The 15,917-nt window shown below is 47.2% G+C and overlaps 1 protein-coding gene across 1 annotated transcript in view; it reads right to left on the minus strand.

Annotated features, from left to right (window-relative positions):
* The window catches only part of LOC139054714 (clavesin-2-like), a 101,043-nt gene extending 86,364 nt beyond the window's left edge, over positions 1-14,679 (minus strand). Inside the window, exon 1 of the mRNA XM_070532188.1 lies at positions 13,727-14,679. The gene's annotated coding sequence lies outside the window, so the exon portion shown is untranslated. The remainder of the gene's footprint in view (positions 1-13,726) is intronic.
* Positions 14,680-15,917: the final 1,238 nt, after the last annotated feature.

Raw genomic sequence — 15,917 nt, forward strand, 5'->3', positions numbered from 1 at the left:
TTTTCCTCTCTAGGCGCTTTTCGTCGCGAGGGAAAGTGCTACTCCTTTCCTCTATGCGTTAGTTTTCTCCGGAAACGCCTTTTGTTCTCAGCCCGCCCATTGTGGTGGGAGAAAAGAAAGCGAACGCTCTTCCGAAACACCTCTTGCCGCTTTCATTTCTGGCTCATCCTTGCGATGCAGCCTTGTCCGTATTGTTCCTGAACGCTGCCGCCATGTTCTGACGTTTCAATGATGCCAATTACGTGGAGCTCCGCTGCGCGCTCTTGCGGAACGCACCGATGCAGATGGCAGAGAGATAAGCATCCTCTAACGCAGAACCCGAGGATTACGACGTTTTCGCGATCTTAGAGGTACGAGCATGCGAACGACACTGAGGTGAAACAAAAGAAAAGCTGTCATTGAGAGCTGGCAAAAAAAATTGACACGCTGCCTACACTGAAAAGAAACGGAAGAAAGAAAAAGACACGACAAGGTTGTCGGGTAGGCCTTGCGCATGGTGAAACGAAGAGATATCGCGAGGTTACCAAAAACGTGAAAACTTGTTCCGTGCAGCTACATTGTTTACAGGGCCATGCATTTTATAGAACCTCTCTTAAATTGCTCTGTCGCTGTACAGTATACGATATTGACTTAAAAATCGGTGGATTAGCTCTACCATCTATACGCAATCTCATTCGGGTTACAGATTAAGTTTGGACTTGTCCCCCTCGCAAGCAGTAGAGGCTTTTCCGGCCGTACGCACAAGGTGCTACTTGTGAATGTAAGTACACAAGAAAGCAAAGAGCGAAGCCTCCAACCTATGTGTTCCCACAACACGTGCGCCAATCACGTACCAACCTGCAGAGACAAGCCTGTCCACGTGATCCGGCTAAGGTCTGGTTTCCAGAACGATATAACAGTACTGGGCGCCAAGTTTTCACCTCCAACGACTGCGAGTTCGTGGCCGAAAGCAAGTTGAAAGACCTTCTCCTGAGCCCCGGAAATAACGTCGAGTACAGAACTTTCACTATACAAAGCAACCAGCCGCGGCCCACTTCTGACTTCATTTCGTGCGCAGTGCTGACCCCGCTAAGAATTCCCAACCAATGAAAACGTGGCGGCTTCTTTTGCAGGGAGCAACGTTCACCAGCGAGTTTCACCAGGGACCTCGAAGAGGAAGGAGGAAAGACGCTGGCCGCGTAGCTCCGTACTGCCCGCTTCCTGGGAAAAAAAGAACAGCATAGCGGCCTGGAAATTATCGCCGGCCGTTTTCCTATTACGTCCACTCTCAGCATTCGCTTTCTTCCTCTGTCTCCTTCTATACGCCCCTCGCTGGACGCGTTACTTCATCGCAGCTTCCTTCCTATGCGCACTTTCTTTTCTTGTCACTTTCTGCTTTCTGCCTTTACGTTACTCTAGGCGACGCGTTTAATTATTGTTTACCGTGCGCTTTCATTGATTGATTGCGTAACACTCGTTGGGAGGCGGTTCGTCGAAAGATAACGGCCGACACCGGCACAATCTAAGGGAAATCTTCGGCATCAACTTTTGTGAATGGGTGCGTGCGTTCGGAAATCGCCGCGTGGTTGTACTGGGATTTTTACGGTCGCGTCTCCTTTGTTTTAAGCAAAGGACTGGTGGCGACGCACAGGCGCAGTGTGGGAAAGTTACGCACATGCAAGAGGCGAAAGCGAACCAAGGGGACGAATAGATGGGCTTCAGGCTAATTTTACCGCGGAAGCCGCACATGGGAAGGCTCGTTGGGCGGATAGTTTAGTAAGTCTGCAGAAATAGGTCAGTTAAAGATAAACGAGTGCGCGCAATTACGGGAGCTCACGCCGCACGTGATAATTATGTGTGCTCGAACACTACGTAAAGAAATTAATCAGCGCGCGCGTTTAACTTACAAGGGCTGTTTGATTTCGTCGGCATTCGTTAAATAGACCGGAACGCCACTCAGAGCCACTCAGTGGTGGCGAGAGCGGAACGATAGGATGTTGCGTGCCAGAGAACGCGAGTGAAAGCGGCTTGTGTCTGTGCTACACGTAGGTTTGTCATTGTGTTTCTAACAACATTGTAGTGGGACATTCGTGCCAATGTGAGAAATGCACAGTTTGACAGCAGGAAATTGGGTCACGTGCCTACCACATGAAGTATGCTGTACGGTGTTTGCATGTAAACGTGAAACTATTGATAAAGCGAAAGAGCGCAACTAGGCAAAAATAGATGACGAAGGCTGCACTGTCGAAATCGCTGCGCATCTCTCGACGGTGTTATATACCACTGGAGTAGGAGAGCACGGCTAAGCTTGGTAATTTTATTTACGAAAGTGTGCCATGCCTACGTGCAGTGATGTCGGTCCCTATATACTTGTGCTTTCTTCTTTTGATTTTTCCGCACATTTCTTAGTCGTTCGAGTTTATTTCTAATGTTTGGGATAGGCGGCCCTTCAGTGGCCTATTTTGCGAAGATAACATCATTTAATAAACCAGTTGCACGAAACGGCCGCCGCAAGGAGGACCAGAGTTGTTTACTTAGACACCGAACCTAAACGAATGAGCAGTATAGAATCCGGGGTCTCTGCTGGCACGGTCTCTCTGAACACGATATAGAGTGAAACTCACCGAAGTTTTTCGTCCCTTGCCACTTCAAACAATAAGCTTTGACATGTAATTGGTTAAAGCTTGACACCCGGCTGGACAGTTAGATAAACATGGAAAAGATCCGCTGTTATGATAAAACTATATAATTAGGAAAGAGCACGCGCACAGAGAAACAAACATACGCAGTGCAACGCGTGCCCTGGCCTCTCAGCCTACTTTTGTAACAATAGCGAACAACATGAAAATCTTTGATAGGAGAGTTTCGAAATCTTCCACCAACTGTCTGATCGCAACTTTAAAGAGAAAAAAAAAACAACGACACTAGTAAGGTTCATCGTAGTTTGCGCTCGAGAATACACGTCCAACGTTCGTGCGTGTATACTCAGTGAAAACGACGGTTCCCTTTTCCTATGAATATGTTCACGGCAGGGCCGTCGCGTACACATGACGTCACCGTTTCAAACTTGCGATTGCGTTGCGCTTCCTTCGCACAGCTTCACGTGTGTCAGCGGAAAGCCGCAGCCGCGGGCACCTTACGGGTGCATCCCGCTGGACGCGTAAGTCCGAGCGCTCCGCCGTGGTTGCTATTTTTCGCTCGCGCTCACCGGTGCACGGAAGCGACTCCGAGTTTTCGTACACGTACGTACGTGTAGCTTCGTACGTTTTCTTTACGTAATGGGAATGGACTCGCTTGGCGGAAGGGCGGAAGCTGCTTTGTTCCAGCTGGCGGCGCACTTTGAGCGACCCGGCTCGGTCTGTGACGGCACACGGGCAATATCGATGGGGGGCCGCGGCTAAAGATAGATTGTAGTGAAACGCATGCGTCCCACCAACTTGGTTGGAGTTGTGTCCCCTCTTTTCGAACATGCTCACGTAAGAGCCTTTGTAAGAGGTCAAGCGTATGCAGCAAACAAGACCGCTTGACGAAGAAGAGCGCCAAGAGGCACTCGTGTTTGTCCCATGGACGTGTGATCTCAAACAAGGGGCTCAAAATAGGTTTGATGAGGTTAGCTCCAATGTTCAGCTGCATATTTTGCAGTACGCTTTTGCAATATCGAAACAACCCATTTTAAGGTAATCTACATGAGGATCGGCAAGCCGGAAAACGCACGAAAGTGAAATACGAGTGGCGACGCCGCGCTGAAGTTCTCGACACATGTCGATGTGGCGCCACGGATTTTGACAGCGTTGACCAAGGTATACAGTTAATGGTTCGTTGGTAAAAGAAACAGTGAACTGCACTCTAAAACACCCAGTGACCCAGCCTAACAACGCTCGGGAACTTTTCGCTCAGCAATGCGACCTACATAGAAGAAAACAGAAAAAAAAAACTTCGGGATACGTGACGTAACCATGTCACACCGGCGCTCAGATTTCCCCGCGTTTTCAATAAGGCAAATTTGGTCCTTGCTTTCTGCAGTAATAATCAGGCTTTCCCCGCCAAACAGACGAAAATAGATCTCTGAAAAAAAAATACTTTTACTAGTTTAAACTAATTTAGTATCGCTCAATACTAGTCTCCCGGTTATAAAGAAATACCCAAGAAAGTAGCTATAATAAGAGTCTGTAAGAACAATTAGACCTGCAGGAAAAGCTTCTATATGCCATAAAAAGAAATTTTCGGCACGACAGATGCAGTGATTACGGCCTATGCAGGCTGAATTCATTGCATCCAATTGCTCTTTATTCGATTTGCGGCACCGAGAAATACGGTTAAGAGCATGTCTCATACAACCCCTTGGCAAGGTCTCTGAAAACCGCGCGGATCGGTGTGCGAACTGCGCACGTGATTTGCTCCGGTTAACGATCAGATAAGCCCTTTCATTTCCGCGTTTAAAGTCCTCGGGTCTTGCGTGCAAGCCTCTATCAGATATTTGCTAACGACGAGCGACTGCAGGCCTACGGGCCGTCACTATATTTAAACCTCACAGGTGGCGCTTTATGCGTAGGCTGCCTGCCTTTGTTTCAGAAGGGCTCCCGACCTGAGAGACGTGTGTGCGTGTGTGTGCATTGCGCGCTTCTCAGGGAAAGAAAGAAAGAAAGAAAGAAAGAAAGAAAGAAAGAAAGAAAGGAAGAAAGAAAGAAAGAGTATTCAGCACGAATGCGCACTCTCGCCCACGTGTATGTGTGCTCAGGGGACCGCTTGCGGCGTAGGACCTATATCTGTCCAGCTGCAACTGCGTCGGAACATCGCTACTCTCTCTCCCTCTTTTTCTTTGCGGCCTCTCAAGTTCATTGTTTAATTGTACTTTTTTGCTTTTATTAATGTGTATTTTGAGCAGGAACTGCGAAGCCGAGAAAGGGTACAGGAATGATCGCGTGGCAGTGTGGTCTGTCTTTTACGGCGTCGAATATAACGACGACGTGTGGCCTGCGGGAGCTGATGTCTCGTTTTCGTCGCTGAGCGCATGTCCCGTCTCTCTCTTTGCGCTTCTCTCTTTCTCTTGACTCTGCGGCCGCCTCGCCTTCCACAGCAAGTGGGTCACGCGTCCTAAGGGGCTTCAGGGGCCGCAGTGGTTGCCGAAAGAGGGGTCTCCCGCAGCGTTGTCTTAGTTGACGAGACACGGATCTTCCAAACGCGAAACCGGCACTCTGGTAAAGAGTAGCTGTTCCCATGCAGACACCTCTCCCGCACTTTTGCCCTTCGACGTGATTATCTTTTGTTCTTCCAGGAAGCTGCTTCTCTAAATGCGGTTCAGAGAGAAATATTGTTTTTTTATATATATACTTTTTTTTCGTGACAGGCATTTCGACACTGAGTCAACCGAGAACCAAGAACACTGCCGCTCTAACGACATCTTTGAATCGATCAACACCGTGGGCCAGTGCGATGTTATGTATGCTTACTTTTTTTCATCGGTAGTAAAAATCCTCCGGCGTTTGTGTCTACCGCGGACACTACCAGACAATGGCAGGAGAGAGAGAGGTAACGTATATCAACTGTGTTGGCGTATGGGTTGGGGAGTGGTGTAATCTGTCGTGGTCACTGTAGCAGTATAGCCGAAGCGGACAACTAATATATAGCACCGCGGTAAAGGTAGCAATCAATGCCCCCTCTAATCGAGAGAACTACAGCTTAACTTCGGTGCTCTGACAAAAACTGGCTTATTCAGCACGACATGGCAGAATACATACTACAATGGTAATAAGGACTCGAATGTTGAAGCTGTTATATAACTGAGGCTTGGACCAGACTACGATAATCAATGTAGCGTTTCGGCTCGATAGATGCTGGTGGCGGCGGTGGTGTAGCAGCAGGCGGGCTTGGACTGCCAATCTTAGCCGGCAGCAGTTCCGCCTGGGCATCTTATACATATTGAGCAAGGGTGTTTCGCGAGACTTTGCCGTACTACATGGTTCGATGGAATGCAAGGGACAGTTGTGCATCTCTCTTTCTGATTACTGCGAGCCCTTCAGGAAACACTACAACCTCATAGCTCGCATGTGTAAGACCGTCATTTTGCAGAATGTGGAGCAAACTGCGAGCTTAACCAAATAAAACGTCCAACATCACCGATCTCACCACATGCAGCACACAGCGGTGAGGCACATCGCCCAGTCTTAAACAATCAAGCCGGGATGCAAGCAGAGTTGGTTTGAATGCGATACAACAGGGTAGCGTCACGCGAGTAAGTCCTTGGACCACACATGCTTGATGTGGAGTTTAGTGGAGCATACGAAAATGATTGCAAATTGCATTCTTAGTTTTTATAAAATTCCTTGGAGCTCGTAATTTTGGGGCACATGATAGCGCTTCGCGCGCAGGAGCACCAGCTATCTCATTACTTTCATTTCCAACGTGTGATGGGATCCACTGAAGCTTTACTTTCGATCCCATCATGTTAGAATTGAAGGTAATGAGATAGCTGGCGCTCTTGCGCGCGAAGCGCTATCATGTGCCTAAAATTAAAAAAAAATAGAAATTTAAGAAGCGCCAGAAATTAGCAAGACAACATCTCCCTATGTACGCCACTATATAATCGTTGTGGCGCTTACATTGAGTCTGTGAGAATAATGACAACTTGTGCAGGATAAACACTTTGTTTTTGCAAAGCGGTGGTGATTGCAGCACTTTCTACAGTTGTTAACAGAACTAAGTGGTCCAGACCACGATACGTCAAGAGAAAGATGGACAGAGAAAAAGGCAAGGAAGACAGGGAGATTAGCCAGTGTAAGCATACCGGCTGGCTACCCTGTGCTGGGGAAGGGGCATAAAGGTGATAGAAGAAACAAATGAAAATGGAGTGAGAAAAATTCACACAGTAACGCGATGTACGTGCAGCAACTTTCAATGACAGCAGCACAATTCACTAGCCCTTTAGAACTTGAGCAGAGCATGGCGTAATACTTCTGTGGAAACCCGCAAGGTGGACAGAAGTAATTAATAAAGGGAAAGTGAGACATCCACCCAAACGTAGGTGCCTGCTACAAAGGAAACCCATAGGGGTTCCTCGAAAAAAAAACTTCGCACTTGAAGAAAAATTCGTCCTGGTCTGGGACTCGAACCCGGGACTATCGCCTTTCCGAGACCACTGGTCTACCATATGAGCTAACAAGGCGGCTAGCAGGTGGTAGGCGAAATAATAAAGGGCATGCTCCCTTTATTAATTGAGCAGAGCACTTAAAGCCTTGAGTGCCGAAACCCGCCTGGACCAATGTCCTAGAAGTTCTTGCTCTGTTAAGTGGCGATCCACAGATTGGATCCCCGTCTCCAACTTCGTCTTCCACCAGGGGTACCCCGAGTGGAAAGAACATTCCTGTGCCGCCCGTGGCTCGGCGTGGCATTCACGAACGCCTATTCCTTCCGCATTGGAATGTCGACAGCCCCGCTTGCGACAACTGCGGCTGCGAGGAGACGATCAAGCACCTCCTGTGTGACTGCCCCCGTTACAATGTGGCAAGAAAGGGGCTCCCGACCACTCTCGAAAAGCTGCACGTCAAAGGAAAGTGTGAAGAATGCCGCTGTGCAGCTCTGTGTACGCCGACCAGCCGGCGTGGACTTGAAAGTGGCTTCAATGTGCTGTGTTCAATTGGTTCAGCACGACAAATTTTGCACAGGCTGTTGGAATGGTGCGTTTCGCTGGTATCTGGGGTGCTACGACGCTGCAGGTAGCATCTTGAAAAGACCATGGTGGGTTTGGGATATTTGAAACTTGACATTCGGAAGGTTATCAAGGCTGCGAGAAAGTGGGAGCGTGTTCTCGTTCACAGTCACCAGAGAAACACCCTGTCTATACGCAGGGCTGACCAAGCCTTAACAGTTAATTCAACAAGGCTTGGAATACCAATAGGCATAGAGTGGAAGAGAATCGGCTTCGTTTGTGAGAAGCCATCTGAGAAACACCCATCACCAAACGGTGTTTCTTTCTATGCACTGCATCCAAGCACTTCAATTGACTCTTTCATGGTGATATGAAATACAGCTGGTAGATAATGCGGCTTGTTATCAGTGCAGCGTCGAGTTGTGCATGGACATGGGATAGTTAACCCAACGTGCACCTGCCATGCGAAGAAGTGCGTTGAGCCTTTGAACTGACGCAACCACAACATCTTCAACAGCACTTTGCCAGAATATCTTGTCGTCAATGGTGACACCTAGGAACTGAAAACTAGGCACTCGGCGAATTGCGTCGTCTGTAATATTGAGCGTCAAGCCCGTCGACATCGGTCTTACTCCTGGAAAAAGGGCGAAAGCTGGTGTTACCGCTGATAAGAAGAGGCCAAGGCACCGATAAGTGCCATTCGACGATGGAGAGTGCGCCCTGGGCTACCCGTGTCAAACGTTTGTGCTGCTAGATATAAATTTGAAACCCTTTACGCCGCGCCGTCATCGTAATCGAAAGAGAGAAAGCTGCGCGGCATTCTATTGTTCAGCGTATACTATGCATTTTTTTTTTATTATGGGGCTTTAACTGCCAAAACCACTTTCTGATTAAGAGGCACGCCGTAGTGCAGGACTCCGGAAATTTAGACCACCTGGGGTTCTTTAACGTACACCTAAATCTAAGTACACGGGTGTTTTCGCATTTCGCCCTCATCGAAATGCGGCCGCCGTGGCCGGGATTCGATCCCGCGACCTCGTGCTCAGCAGCCTAACCCCATCGCCACTGAGCAACCACGGCGGGTTATACTATGAATTGCCAAGTAATATATCTGCTAATGTTCTGTTGGCCTTTTCTGTAAATAAAATTTCTCTATATATTTTACTATTATAGACTGTACATATATGTATCCGATTGCGATTATAGCTGCGGTAGTAAGACGCCATACCTTGGCAGGCAGGAAAAATGCCGATATGAAAAGTGTTATGCAAGAAGACGAAATTTCTCCAATTCCATATGATGCATCTTTGAAGAAGCATTCACGTTCTTAGAATGAGAAGTACCAAGTGTCAGGATAAACGGGCAGCATCTGAGCAACTTGTGGTTTCCAGGTGACAATCTGCTTTTAAGACTTACGACAAGTGATTGAAAGCCTCAGCCAGCACCGTCTAGGAGTGAACGTGATTATTATGCCGCAGACAAACCGGTTGTAGCAGGTGCTCTAGTTAACAGGAAGAAATGTAGTTGAGCAGGTCATGTACAGCGCAAAGCAGGTAATCGGTAGTCTTTCAGAGGAATAAAACAGGTGCAAGAGGTCGGGAAATGGAATAGAGGACGGCAGAGGATTAAGTGGCATAATAAGGTTACGAAATTCGCGGACGTTCACTGACGCAAGACGTGGGTGATTTATAAAGTCGATGATGATGACGATAACATTGGCCAGCGCCAAAGATCAGTTTCGAAAGTTGACGAAATAATTTCGTTGTAGGTGGCTGATGTTTGTTTTGTTTCTTGAGAAACATGCATGGCGATCATGCATGGTCATGCATGTCGCATGGCGTGCATGATCAAAGCGCTTATTCGCGGGCGTTTATAACAATATTAATAGCTGCACCACTCCAGGGAGGTAAACACCAGGCCACGTTGCGTACTAACAACGAGTATCCTCATATCGCCCTGCTGCCTCACGACGCTCTGTCCGCACTAAGTCATGCTTGGGATTCGGAAGGTTCATTCGCTTCCCATTTAGTCTCAATGACTTTTGCCAAGAGGGACGTGGAGAGAGCCACAGGTGCTGCCTGCATCGGTAATCCTCAAGACGTGTACACATGTTGAAGACGCAGGACTTCTCTTTTCTGCGCAAAAGAAAAAGAAAAACAAAAAGAAAAGAAAAGGAAACCATGCGACTTTCCTTGTCGCTGGGACTTTCCCGGGCTTCCATTGCAAAACGTGACGTTGATTACCAGCACCCACCAGCATCAGGTTACTAAATATATCTCCCGCAGTGCATCGAAAGACAACAGCAAAAAAAAAAAGAAAACAGAACCGGCGAAGATTGAGGCTTCAGTCTGCCATGTGCAGTGAGAAACCCTTTCTTCACCCAACATTTTTCTATTTGGTCTTGTTATACATGTATCTCACTGAAGGCCCCTCAATGCCCCAATTGCTAGGAAGGAGATGTACTGAGATGGTACCTTACGAAATATGGAATGGGTAACGACCACGCAGTCGTACTGCATCTGCCTCATAAGTCGGCTCATTGAACGGGCACCGGTCATTTTAGTAGCCGATATTTGTCCCTTTGAAGTTTTACCTCTTTATTTTTCATTTTGCAATGAAAATACGCATACTTAACTGCACTTTCTCTTCACCAGCTGTTATAAATACCGCGCAGCCACATAGGCTTTGTTGACTCTGCAGTCATTCGATGCTCGTATACTATTGGAGACATTGAGACAGGATGCGGACAATGGCTTACTGAACGAGTTAACACCCAATGAAGATATGTCACAGTGCTTTCATTAGCTAGAACAATACAAAAAGTATGTCAATAAAGTTGCACGGGCACGTTCTAGCTGGAATTCCTAACAGAACAATAACTCTTTCTACAGCTAAAGCAATGAAAACGGAGACCTGGTTCGGATCTTAGCATCTCTTGTTTGTACCCTCTCTGTGTGGGCAACTCCAAGCATTTGCCATTGGTAGAATTGTATGTTTGTAGTTAATCTACGCGTCATTATATCTCACAAGGGGCTTTTACTAAAACTTGTCTTATGGTTATAGGTCTAGATGTTACAGTTTTTCTCTTTCCGTAATAGTTGCACAAGCTCAGTAAAGTGTGACGAAGATGTTACACTGCGCACAATGCAGATAGCGGCTTCAATAATATAAACATATTTTAATACATTGTGCCTGAGCAATATATACAACACAGTTGCCTCTGTATATTGTTGCATCTCCACCTTGTTCAAAACTGGCAGTCTCGGGGCCAGATTAAAGTGAGATGTACTGGGGAACTGCGACCTTTGAGCGTAAGACGGCAAATTGTCAGTTCCGGTGACAGTTGGTTGAAAGGCAAGTTTTCTGTTAATACACGATGGAGAGCTGCTTGTGCTTTACGTCATTACGCCTTACGACAAGTCCTTCCACTTGCAAGAAAGAAAGAAAGAAAGAAAGAAAGAAAGAAAGAAAGAAAGAAAGAAAGAAAGAAAGAAAGAAAGAAAGAAAGAAAGAAAGAAATGAAACTTTAATAACTTTTTCACGAAAGGCAGTTTCTCCAGCTAATGGCGGTGTAACGAAGTTATTGTATTTTACGGGGTGAAATACATAGACGGTATTCCCGTAACAAGAATAGACCATTTGGTCAAGCGACAGCAGTCGCAGATGACCCTTGGCCTCCCTTTGAGTGGGGAGCAGTGCCGCCATTAGTTGGACAAATGCGCTATGCAGCAAAATATACTTAATCATCAGGAAACGTATTCGTTGACTTAGCATCCAGACAATATTTTGCAGGTCTACGCACTCTTGCAGATCACGTTACCGAATTCACATTCTTCGAATTCTTCGCAAACTGAGGCTGTATCACTCGGCTTAGGTTAATTTGGCATCACCTAATAATCCGATCTTAGCTTTAATTACTGTACTTTTTCGTAGCTCAGAAAAAGCCTTCACATTGTCGAGAAACTTCGTTGAATATAAATATCAGATTATGGAAACCACCTTCACGCGCCTCGCACTTGTCAAATTCACAGAAGCTGGTGGCATTTGCATAAGGAAACTGGAAATGCACGCGATGCAGCGCTGCTAAAAAATCTAGCACAAAAATTTCTTGGCTGGCAAACAATAATCTGCACTATACACTTTTGGCTTCAATGGACCAACGTAAGCTACCTCTGCACGGGAAATGTGTGCATATGCGATTCCTACCTCGGCACTCTTGGAGTGTTTGATCAGACGTTGTGACTAATCTTCAGCAACACTAAACATCATGCGTATAAAATCCCTCATGAAAATGGTTTACGAACTGTGCGCTTCAACCAAACTGCAGTGGGAACATTGGCAAGTGCCCCTGATCTCGAACGCGCTTATATTTTTGAATTTGTGTTGCCTCATGAAAAACCTTTTGCTACAACCTTTTGCATATGAGTGCGGTACTATAGGCGGCAGAGCACTATACTGCATGCTGTTCCAGTGCGTAAACCATGTATGACTGTGACCGTGCAGCCAGTGTTATGGTCAGTGCTAATCACACTTTTTAAGTTAAAGTGTAAAACCATTCTCATAAAAAAATATTTGCTTGAAAGCGGCAACTCGCATAAATAAATAAAGAATATTTATCGCATGCTTCGAGAATTCTAATGTTGCTTTCTTCTACAATGCAGCCAATCAGCCAGATATCCGTGGTTGTAAAGGAAGGAAAATGTGAAACTGTTGCTTGATATGAAAAAGAAGAGCAGACAAAATATACACGCCTGAATTTCGATACTTCTTTTTAATAAGTGGTCCGGTACATTACGGAACAAAGTTAATTGTGCTGCCTCGCGACATTGTGGCTTGAAAGCGGCTTCGAAATATGCGCCCCATGTCCTATTGCACAACATTAAGCTGGAGCAAGACTTAGTCTAGGCATATGACACCTTTATCTGTTCCATGCAAAGGCTTACATTTCGTAATTTTGCACTGCAAATCTAATCACTACGTCACATTCTGTTTGATAGGTTCCACAGAGTGTTCCTAATTAGATATATTGTTTCGGTGGCAAGAGTTGCTTCCGGTTGCTTCTGGGTGCATTAAAGCACAGAGGTCACAACGTATGGATATGGTTGGCGTAAAAGTTTCAGCGATCGTCACTGAGCACACATTTTAATGTTACGGTTCTTAGAAATGGTGTCAAACGGGCCGCAGTGCGAATGCGTCTAGCTCACCATAGAGTGAACTGTATGGCACTTCCATGTTACACCACTTACAGTGATTCAAGCTTTAATCTTCTGTGGCTCTCATTTGTGTGGTATAAAGCGTATACCGACGCATACGCTGGTAAAAAATCGCAATCTGCACGATTGTGTGAGTGCAAATAGAAGCTTTACCCTCTTATGTTTCTGAACCATATGGTACATGATAGCCAACCCGTCAGTTATAGGCTCATCTTAGCGTATTCTCGGCCCGAAAATCCTAATTCACTGTATTGTCGTTTACAAGCCAATCCCCATAGCAGACAAATACACAGCTAAACAACGCTATCTATTCGGTCATCAGCACGGGTTCACTAATGGACATGAAAGCATAACGTACCAAGAGTGAAAATATTATAGGTCTATACTTTAACTGCGCGCTGAAGTTGATCTTAGCTCAATACTGCTTCCCGAATCAGACACAGAGGACAGACAACATTGTAGCGAATGTAGCGGTTCAAAAGCTTTCATTTCCTAGGTAGCTTTCCTGTTCCTCAAATCCTTGAAATCTGCGTTTCACTTCTCTTTTCCCCCTATTCTTCAGCTTTCTTGCTCTTCAAGTCTCGGCGTTCTCATCTCGTAGTTTTTCTTACCTTCAAATACAGTTGGTAGTTATGGTTTATCCCCCAGATGGGCAGTGGAGCGAACACTTATCTAATTGCCATAATAGTTGACCCTTCACAATAAAGCCCTGGAATTCTATGTACGCACTGATCACAGGGAACTAAATATACCTGATAATCCTTGTTATGACTCTCGCAGAGCCTGCAGCGCATCTGCCAACGCCAACCAAAAGAAAGTGCCGAACTCAACGCCCTACCATGCGCACCAAGAACGAAATATCGCGCTAGGGAATGCTGGCAATGCTTACCTGTGACTCCTCCTGGTCAGAAGTACACCTTCGATGTGGTTGCCCCTCCTGCAGTGAGGGTCAGACGATCACAGCTTTCAAAAATCCAGAAGACGTCGTCGTCACTGTTGTCTCCGGCACGGAACAGCTGGAGATCCCAGGCGCCTTCAGCCGACAGCACACGCCCTTTGCAGCAGAACTCCGTGGTTCGTTCCGAAGTGTACTTTGATAGCGCGGCAAATGTACGGACACGACTTCACGATATATACGCTACGCTTGCTTCACTATACTTTATACTCGTCATGAACGACTCAGTGGCGATTTAGTTTCGCGAAATTAAAACAAGGCAACTCGAGATACGCTTTTCTTTGTTTTTGTTTACTGCGAAGTTCTCAAGAGTAACTGCTGAACAGTCGGCACTACCAGGTACGCTGGCTGGCAAGCAGCGAGCGCCGTGTGCTCTTGACCGTAGGCGGGTGCACGAATCGGCGGTGAAAGAAGCGTGCGTGCACGTGACGCTGGGTCCCGGAGCGCGCGACGTGGAGCGTTCGTCCCGCGGGGCAACAGGCGAGCAGCGGCAGACGGTAACTTCCGCCGAGCGGGCAGGTCGGAGCACACTAGGGGGACGCGGGCGGCGATCTTCCGATCCGGGCCCGACTGAAAAGGTTGTGCACTGCGTGTCCCGGAAAAAAGGGGGCCGAAAAATCACTCTCCTCGTTGACCCAGATCAGATGCCGCAGCCGACGGCACGCCTCTCTTCACCCTCGTCGACCGGGGGGGAGGAAACCCTTTCCCTTTCACGGCGGCCTACCGGCCCGCGCCGCGTGGGCCCCTCTTTCTGACGTCATCATTACGGCGGTGCCGCGATATGCCATCTCCTCGGTGGTCACGTGCGTCGACTTACAGTGCCCGATAGGTCGGTTGTGCAGTCGAAGTCGAATGACACGTCGATGACCCGAGCTGGTTCATAGCGACTGCTGCGGTAGCATTTAGGCGGGGAAAGGGGCGGAAGATGCGACGGGCGAGTGATACTTGGTGGAAGCTGTTCGAGTGGAAGCTGGTTGACGCACGATCATGTCTATTTAGACTTTCAAAACCCGCGGCCGCGCTGGCTCTTTTTCGAAGTCCGTAGAACGTGGTAAGTGCGAACGTGCGACGTAAGTTCGAGATAACAAAGAAAGCTTTTGCGGATCGGTGTCGTGAAAGAGAGGCGAGAAAGGGAACCACGGAAGACTAGATCAACCAGAAGGCGGCTGTTACATTTACGATTAGTCAAAGTAGGTTCCTGGGAGAATGGTGGGACCCTTTCCTTTTCCTGAAGCGATATGCGTTACGCAACCGCGTAGCAGACCGCAGAAGAGAACTTGCGGAATAAGATTGTGCCAGGATTGTAAAGTATGCAATATGTGTGTATGGCGTGACTGTGGTCGGCTTTCCGCTTTCGTGGACAAGCTCCTGTCTGCTGTAAGGTGTAGTAAAGTGTCAGTAAGCGCACCTCAATTATGCGTAATAAGAAAATAAATTTCTATGGACTTAAGACCTGAACATACACTGTCGGCTCATAGGTACCACAAAAGAACATAGACCTCATAAGGGAATAGAGCGTTATACTACACAAATTCGGTTATTTAATTAATTTTCTTTAATTTAGCCATTTTGTATGTGTCACTGGGCGTGAGCCTATTCTTAGCCCAGCTTCCAGAATGGGTATGTGCCAATGTGACAAAAGAGGTAAAAAAATGGCTGTGGCTTAGGTAAGGTTAAGCCCAGGATGCGAAGCATACTAGCCTTTATTTTAGTTGTTGAACCACTGTTTAGCCTGGTGAACTGCTGTTCCTTGGCTATATTTGGTTCGGCTAGACCAAGAAACAACTCATGCATTACTGCTTCGCCTTCAAGAGTGGAACGCGACAGCGTTCCCGTCGACCCGCCAAAGGGTGTAAGACAATGGGCTACAGGGCAGCGACTACGCGCCCCGCATTGGACGCGGTGAGCGTCGAGCAAAGCAGCGTTCGGCGCGGCAACGAAATGTGCGCCTGAGCAAGAGACGAACGCCTTAGAAACAGCTCGTTTCTAAGGCAACACCGCATTCACTAGAGGCGCTTTTGTACCGCTTTGAAGCATCGTACTCGTGGCTCAGTGGTAGCGTCTCCGTCCCACACTCCGGAGACCCTGGTTCGATTCCCACCCAGCCCGTCTTGCAAGAGTTGAG

The sequence above is a fragment of the Dermacentor albipictus genome, chromosome 1 (assembly GCF_038994185.2).
Source record: "Dermacentor albipictus isolate Rhodes 1998 colony chromosome 1, USDA_Dalb.pri_finalv2, whole genome shotgun sequence".
NCBI lineage: Eukaryota > Metazoa > Arthropoda > Arachnida > Ixodida > Ixodidae > Dermacentor > Dermacentor albipictus.